The sequence below is a fragment of the Aphelocoma coerulescens genome, chromosome 7 (assembly GCF_041296385.1).
Source record: "Aphelocoma coerulescens isolate FSJ_1873_10779 chromosome 7, UR_Acoe_1.0, whole genome shotgun sequence".
NCBI classification, from domain to species: domain Eukaryota; kingdom Metazoa; phylum Chordata; class Aves; order Passeriformes; family Corvidae; genus Aphelocoma; species Aphelocoma coerulescens.
This window is the reverse complement of record NC_091021.1, coordinates 26,228,976-26,235,887: the sequence shown is the minus strand read 5'-3', so window position 1 is coordinate 26,235,887 and position 6,912 is coordinate 26,228,976. Positions and strand designations below refer to the sequence as shown.

Below are 6,912 nucleotides of genomic sequence, written 5' to 3'. Positions count from 1 at the left end.
GAATAGAGAATAGCAGTGCAGATGACATTCAAAATGCAAAGCTGAGAAACAAATAGAGCAAACTGCACCCCCCACCCCTTCATTTAAAGCATTGATTCCCAGGTCTGCCCAAGCTGGTCCTCCAGAGGAAATTGATTTTTGATACTGGCACCAGAGACTATTAGGGATTGAAAAGGAGAGTATTGTTATCCTATAGCTGTAAAAACACATTTCTCATGCCTTTCAGGCTAAGAAGAAAGGTACTAGGCTAGATTTCTTGCCTCTCATACCATATTTTAATCTAAAAGTTTTCCAAAGCCTTCACAGATATTTTCAAGGCAATTTGAAAAAGACCTAATTCTCTACAGTATATTGCAAATTTCTAGGTTTCCAGCCAAAAATTGCTTGCATGTGTACACTGATATATATGCATATCTGAGACTCCATTTCCTAGTGAGGTTTCTCAGCCTGCTGGTAAGCTATGATGTTGTATTCTTATCAGCAATTATAACAAGCCTTGCTAAAGCATACAAAAACGTCTTACCTATGAGCATCTCATAAAATAAGTACAATAAAAGTAAAAAGCACTTGAATCAAAACAAGGTTTTCAAAATATTTTCTTCAAACAGTTCAAACAATAATTTTTCTCAGTTTATATAGGAAAGAAAAATCTTATAATCAAAACTCATAGTTTTGCAGAAGATGTCAGTAGAAAGCCTTTAGGGTAGAAAAATCATCTGACACCAGAAAAAAAGAATATCAAACACCTTTTACCAACTAGATATTTCAGAGAGCACTGGTATGAAAATGTAAATCATTGCAGTAAAAGATCACTGGATAAATACCTATTCTGAGATGAGCTAAACAACACCTGGTTTTGCCTGTGGAATCTCTCTCACCTTTTCTCTGCTGGCTTTGTGTGATGCAGTCAGTGTAACCTACCAGGGCAACCCCTTTTAAAGGGAGGAGATCTATTCATACCTTCTGCGAAAAGAGGTTTCATTTGATGCCAATATTACAGAACTGTTCATTGGGAAAGAAAGGGGCAGGACTTCTGATAAGTGTGTTTGCCACCAAATTAATAAAGGTACAGAAGGAGGTCCTGCCCAGCTCTGTGACCATGTGAATGGAAAAATCCAGTTGTGTTGCTCTGGATTTACCTTCATGGAGTAAAAGACCTCACCCTGGAATAAGGTGTACTGCCTCAAAGGGCTGTTTTCTCTTATCATGTCAGGTTCAGAAACAACCCATATGACTGAGTCAGCCTGAAAGCACACCCTTCCCTCTGGAAGGCAGAGTAACACTTGGCAAAACAGTCTTAAAAATAAGAGCTGTGCTAAGTCACTGCTTATTTATGACAGAGAAGCAGGAGGATATTCTGGGGTATCTAAACTTTATATGGGTACAAGCAGCAGCTTAGCATAAATACACTTGCACAGTAACTGGCTAGGGAAGTGTAAACCTGGCTGGATATGGAAGATTAACCATGCTTTAGGAGGAGAAAGATGTTCTACTTCATCAGACTCAGGTTTCTGTCCTCTTTTTCACTCAAGGTGGTTGCTTGAATCTGCACAGGTAGTTGAGCGGAATCATAAGGGGAGCAAGTTAAGTAGAAGAACTCTCACTTAAGAAAAAGAAACACCACCAGAAAAAAAAGAACCCAAAAAAATCCTCAACCAACAATCCAAATTTCATTCAACTTGCTGTAGGATACCCAGAAATATTTCTAATCTCAGGTATTTGTTAGGGAGGGTGGAGGAATTGAGCAAGGGCCAGTTAATTCTTACTGGTTCTCTAAGCAAGTTCATGTCATCCCATCATTATATATATATATGCCTGTTGCATTCCTCTGGTGGTAAAGCCATTTATACATTTACCTGAACTGTATTTTTCTTTTATGGCAAGGACAAATGTCTGGATTTGCTGAACACCCTAGTTTTTCCTTCAGTGCCATTAATGTTGCCAAAAGTCACTACTGCCACTGAAGAGAATGGAGATGCTACAGACGTGTGCTTCTTGGAATCTTGTCTGCACTGCTGTGAAGAAGCCAGAGGAACAGAAAGATAAATTATTATTTATTATAATTATAATAATAATTATTATTTATTTAAGAAAAATTATTTCTTTTCCTTGATACCACACTTGAATTAGAAAGGAAAAGTTGGAGTATGCTTCATCCCAAACCACCCAAAGGTGTAGACAGAAGAGCTCTTTGCAGTACAGCCACACTGAATCATTAATATTTATACGGCAGAACTGGCCTGGCTCACTTGCTAATGTGGTTATGCTGTTTCCAAGCTACATGCAGCTTTTCCCTGTGATTGCACAAAGTCATGACTAGACAGTAACTCAGAGTGACAGTGCACACAGCAATCACTCTGCAGGGCTCTCCATGGGCACAGCCATGGGTATACATTGTGTATGAACAGACTTTGGGGTGCATGGCATCCTGGGTTCAATAACTCCTCATTCAGAAGTGCTTCCCACCTTAGTCTGATGTACTATTTTCCTACAACTGGCTCTTTGTAACCAATCCGCTTTATTTTTGAATAACAATGAATAGCAGTGCTCATTTTTCCCACCCCTACCAATGCCACTTGTTAGTACTTCTGCTCCTTCACCAGCAGATTTGTCTCAGTTAAGTTCAGCTTTCCAGAGAAAGTGAAGCAGTTTAAGAGTTCACAATCAATGAAAAGAGAGAGGAGCCTCTAGAGACCAATTAATGACAAAGACATATCTTAGGATGGACTGACTCTTTCCTTCTCTCCATCAATGGCACATAAGACTGGTATGACAATTTAGACTGAACAACCGTTTGTTTGTTTAAGATAGTTCTTATGCAGATGACCCATGCATTTAAAACAAATAGATTTTTAAAAAATAATTATTAACAGATATCAGAACTTCAGCATAACTGTTTGATGTACTTAAATTCTCAAAGTGAAGTTTTTCACCAAGAAATTTCTGTTTGCCAAGGTACTGTCTGATGAATAATATGACCCCACTCTATAACAGTAAATGTATCCCTTTAATTCATGGAAGTATTTCTGACTCATTCCACAAGTTCCATCCATTAAGAATCACCATACAGGACAGAATTCAGTAATAGCAGTCCTGAGCACAGTGGCAATTTTCAAGGCTGTACCTACTGAACACATTACTGTATAAATATCATACACATATATTAAGGCAGATGTAAGCACATTTGTTTTTATTCCTTGCAACAAGTCCATAATGATTTCATAAAAAGATGGAAATTGCATGCAATGCCATTATATCAATCACGAAAATTTGACATTTTCTGTAGTTAACCAATTATTCTTAATGTGTGCTTATTTTTAAAAGCCATCTAGAAAAACCAAACTCATAGTGTCCTTCAGCCATATGAGTTATAACAGCCCATGAAAAGCACTCAGTGGCAAAGTATGTGCTGAAGAAATTAGTATTCCTGGATGGGGATGTTATATTGTTAGAGACTGAAAAACCCACACGCATCAAGCATGTAGCAGCATCATTTTTAAACTCGTCCTTGTCTTGCCCTTCTTTTCTCAGACATTTAGTGAGTCCAGCGGGAGCAAACAGGGAACTCTGGGTTCCAAGTGTGTAGCATCACTCACTACCACTCCCAACTTATTGAGCCTTATATTGGTAGCAATTAGCCACTGGTAGCCCTGCTAAGTGCTGTGATTTCAGAGGAACTGCCGTCTCCCACCCCAGACTGACCCAAGGTCATCATAACCCTGCAGCTTTTCACAGTGTCCAGCACTGTCAGCTTTATAGGAACTTGCAAGAGACCTTTGAAAATAATGTAAAAGATCAGCTTAAGGTCTCAGCTCCTACCAGGAAATAATCTGTCTTCTCACAAAAGTACAGAAAGTCTAGAAACTGGGAGTCACAACTTGGAGTAAAAGAATCTGCAAAAGCTTGAAGGTCCATGTTCCTGCTTCCACTAATCTATGAATTTAGAAGTTCCCTAAGAACCACTGTCTTCCTCTGTCTAACAATTTTATAATACCTCATTTAACTCCTACTTGGAAAAGAAAAAACAGTCTGACAGATCAACATAAGAGCTTACCTGTATTTGTGCTGATCTCTTTCCTAGCTGAGCTTAAAATCAGAATTTCCTTTTTATTTGTATATCATCACAGATATGCTCAGCCAAAGAAGAAATCAAATCACGAGGGCATTTTCTTGAATCTTGTGTATTCAGTTATTATTTCATCAAACAGGATTGAATCCCAGGTGGTTACTCTATCAGGGTATGGGATGCTAACTTATATTAGTACTTTAATTCTCACACCTCTTTTGGGTTTGATTATTTATAGACAGGCATAATGCAGAGCTTGTGATGTTTTACGGAACAATTAAGAGCTAAAAAGTAAAAAACAGATGGTTTTCGCACTTTGGGAAACTCCTGGGAAAAATGCCTCTATTTCAGTGGAGAAGCCCAAGCTCATCTCAGTGTGTTGAGAATATGCCCCAAAATACCTTTATGTCCTAAAAAGATGTTTGGTTATCTGTATTCTTGAAGAATTACTGACACATACAAGATTCTGTAATCCATTTGTGTATTTTGCTAGTTTAGAAAGAATAATCCAGATTCTGTAATCTGCTTTAAGCAAGTCACTACAAAAAATGTCAGAAGAAACTGTTACTTTCTCAGTTGAGTAAAATTCCAGAGCTGATGAGACTGAAGAAAGAGAAGTGGGAGAGCATAAGTCTCCTTTCTTTCCACCGGCCTCTTGATGTGTTTGAATTTCCAAACTGAACTTTATATTCTTCATTAACATTCCATATCTACCAGCTCACAGACAACACTTCAGGCTTTTCTAAAAGACCCAGCAGCAGAATGACTTAAGAGTTTCCAGATATGATTCTAGGACCTGTTGCACAGTAAAAAGATTTTACCCCACAGCCCACAGAAGCTCAAAGCATTTGTTATGTCCTCAGCTAAGTACATCATATTGTTGAATCACCTGTAAATCCACCAAAAGAATTTGCAAGGGCTCTAACAGAGGCAAGGGCTTTGCAGAATTTCTTCCAGATGGCTTAAAATGTGACTGACCCCAAATATCATCCCCTCAGCAGAGTCTGCAGAGGGGACCGTGCCCGTCTGTTTCAGCACTGGGTTCACTGTCCTGTGTATAACACACAGGATTCACAGCCTCAGGGGGAGCAGCCCTGCACCCTCTCTACTTTTGCTCAGGAAAGGGCAGTCAGAGTCATGATTTGTTGAAAACAGTGGAAGCTTCAGGGCCAGACAATCAAAGACTGAAATGAAGCAGGAGGAGATAACACCAATTTGGCATTCAGTATTATTTAACTGGGGCAAGCGTCTTCACCAATGGCTCTTTGGAAGGAGGATGAAAAGGAGGGTAAGCTGGCTGCTGTCATCCCCAGCTGCTAATTTGTACTGGGAGGTAGAGAAATATCAACTGCACTGTTAATTTCTATATTATGGAAATTAATCCTCTCATTTGCACAGCAGGAAGCCAAATTACACCATCACACGCACAAATAAATCTGACATTTTGAGAATTTGACATTGCACCACTGAGAGCTGGTTCCAGCAATACCTCCCACCTCACAGGGAGAGCACAAGGGTGTCTTCCCTCAACAAAGATATTGAAAGAATATCAGCCAGATCTCAGCTGCTGAAATTTTGCAAAGATCTCCCAGTTTAAAGAGAACAGCTGTGATCTGCCTCCCAGAAAAGCAGACAATAAGGAAAAATGCATTTTTAAGTGGGGCAAAGAACCATTTTTATAAACTAGCAAGAGAAGTTGCCACAGGACCTAATAAACCTTCACATTCCAGTTTCACTTTATTTCCTGTGTGGGGGTTCCTGTACCTACCATAGTATTTTTTGTACAAAAACATAACATCTCAAAAGGCAGCACTAAATGATCATAGTAAAGATGAACAAAAAAAAAAACAAAAACAAAAACAAAAACCAAGCAACAAAAAAAAATCTATCTGCAGTGATACAGCCTGAGAGTTAAATATTCTGGAACAGCCACATTGTCACTTGACTTGAATGACAGCTACAAAATGCCTGAGGAACATTAGGTTTTATGAAAGAGAGTATTTCAATCATACTTACTTAGCTTGGGTTTATTTATTTAAATTTAATTGTTACTCTGTATTTAAGAATCAAAGGCTTTAATATAGATCACAGATTCCCTGGAGGTGAGGAATAATCATCTTCTGAGTGATTTTCACTCATCCATTTTTCTCTCCTTTGTTGATCCTGTCCTCTCAATGTTTCTATTCCTAAATGCCAACTCTAAAAAGTTACTGAAAAAACACACAACAATTATTAAAAAAACAAATAACCAATAAAATGGTCACACTTTTGCTTAAGTCATTGATTAGTGAGAGGAGCTGAAAAATCAGTATGTCATCAGCTGGTATAAATTGTTGATGATAAAGAGCCTGATTATAACCATCCAACACGTTCTGCTCATATCCAAAGCACTCATAAATTTTAGCAAACTCCTACAAACCAATAAAGATTAAACTTTCACTTAGGAAATGTAATAAAAAGAAGGCCAATCTTTCCCAGCAAACAGGAACAACACCTGCCAATTCAAGCCTAGCATGATCCACATTCTACACTGAGAAATGACATGAATAGTCTCACCTGACTCCAGGATCCTGGGCCTTAGGAAAACATGCAGGTGTTCTGAAAACAGTAACAAAAAGTTAGCAACATCACCTGAAAGTCCATTAAGAAAGGCTGCAGAATACCACTCCCACCCCCCATAGAAGCTGTTTAAGCATAACCTTGTTTGTAGTTTGTTCTTTCATACAGAAACATAATTAAGATCTGATCTGCAACCACATGCCTTAAATAAAAGGCAGCTGCTCATATGATCTGCTCATTAAGTGCTGTATTCCAAAGGCATACAAAGATGCCAAGGTAATTAACAA

The 6,912-nt window shown here is 38.5% G+C and overlaps 1 long non-coding RNA gene across 1 annotated transcript; it reads right to left on the bottom strand.

Moving 5' to 3' along the window:
* Positions 1-291: 291 nt before the first annotated feature.
* On the bottom strand, positions 292-6,666 carry LOC138113112 (uncharacterized). The gene is made up of 3 exons (XR_011152002.1): positions 6,623-6,666; positions 1,857-2,015; positions 292-1,546 (listed from the first exon to the last, which is right to left on the bottom strand). It is a non-coding gene; the product is annotated as an uncharacterized lncRNA (long non-coding RNA).
* Positions 6,667-6,912: the final 246 nt, after the last annotated feature.